The sequence below is a fragment of the Amblyomma mixtum genome, chromosome 2 (assembly GCF_055824585.1).
Source record: "Amblyomma mixtum isolate Tamu chromosome 2, ASM5582458v1, whole genome shotgun sequence".
NCBI classification, from domain to species: domain Eukaryota; kingdom Metazoa; phylum Arthropoda; class Arachnida; order Ixodida; family Ixodidae; genus Amblyomma; species Amblyomma mixtum.
This window is the reverse complement of record NC_143013.1, coordinates 312,386,460-312,387,938: the sequence shown is the minus strand read 5'-3', so window position 1 is coordinate 312,387,938 and position 1,479 is coordinate 312,386,460.

Below are 1,479 nucleotides of genomic sequence, written 5' to 3'. Positions count from 1 at the left end.
CCCCAGCTTCTTGTGCTCCTCATTTCTGCTGCCTTTGTTGCTCACAGCAAGCGCAACTACCACTTGTCTCCTCTCAGTGGGCCTGTGTGAACAGAGTTCTAAGTTCTACACTGGTTACAAGAACAAATTAGAGGACTAGGTTATTCAAAAATAGCAGGCAAGTCAACAACAAGCCCTGCGAAACAATACTGAACACAAGAAAGACCATGTTATTGAGATGCTTTATAGGTATAGCATGGCCACACTCGAGTCTGCTCTGAACCTAAAAGTTGCACCTGTGCTTTTGCTCCTGGGTGAAGTTAAACCATGACACCCAAACTGAATGAAGGCAAGCCGCTTGGATGTAGCAGCAATTTAGTAAGTTTTCATTTCCAGCAAAACGCGAAAAATACAAAATAAAAATAAATAGATCACAGCCCAGCGAAGACTCAGCACTGTAGGCCTGACATGAAAAGACATGCCGCCCAATGGACTCGCCAATGCAGGCAAATGGTGAGCCCCCCTTCCCACCACATACAGTAATTTTGATGCGCGTTAAACAGTTCTCTAGCAGTAAAAACTAAACCAGGGACCTCCTCAGTGGCTCAGCATTCTCGTTTGGGCAAGTTGATGACCATTCACACTGAATTCACTGCATGAAACACATGATGACGATAGACAAGGTGTCTGTCCCTGTCGGTTATATCTATCGTCCTTGTGCATTTCGCGCTGTGAATTCAACATGGATTCTCAATGGCATATAATGGGCATTAAATGGGCACAAAATCCCCTCATTCACAAGGCTTTATTTAGCTGAGTGCAGTGAGAGTGGTGTAGTATGCTGCTGCCCGCACTGCACAGCCCCCTTGTACAAACTTTGTCCATGATATACAGCCCAAGGGGCCTTTTTCAAGCTGTTTTGGAGTTCCCAGCACCCCTGGCTCTCCTATGCTTCAGAGGGATGAGAGCGACAATACCCCTCACCCTCGAGGGATTTCGAGCACTGGTAACTGCAAAGCAAGCCATTCTATGCAGCTAAAAAGCAAACTTCACGGACCACATACAACACCCATAACTACAGCTGTCCTGAAATATAGTTTCTCCTTGCCTTACACTTTTCTACTTGGCCACAAGGCAGCACGTCAAGTGAAACTGAAGTGGGAGTCCCTTTCCTTAGTCTCCAACCCAAAAATAACATCATCACATCCACAGAGTTCATTTTTTTGTTTAAGCCCACTACAATACAAAAGGACTGCTTTTCTCTAGGCAGGATGTACTTCAACCGTTTTTTGTCAGCAGCTCCAACGTGAAAAAAAAAAAAAAATATAAGGACATGCAACTCGAACACCCATATACAGTGAATACATGAGGATTTGCTATTTCCTTTGCATACTGCAAAATCTTGTGAACTGGAATACAAAGGATTGCTTTCACTATCTAGGATGCATTAGGAACAAGCATCAGTCATGACCTATCCTCCAGCAAGAATGTGCTGCACAC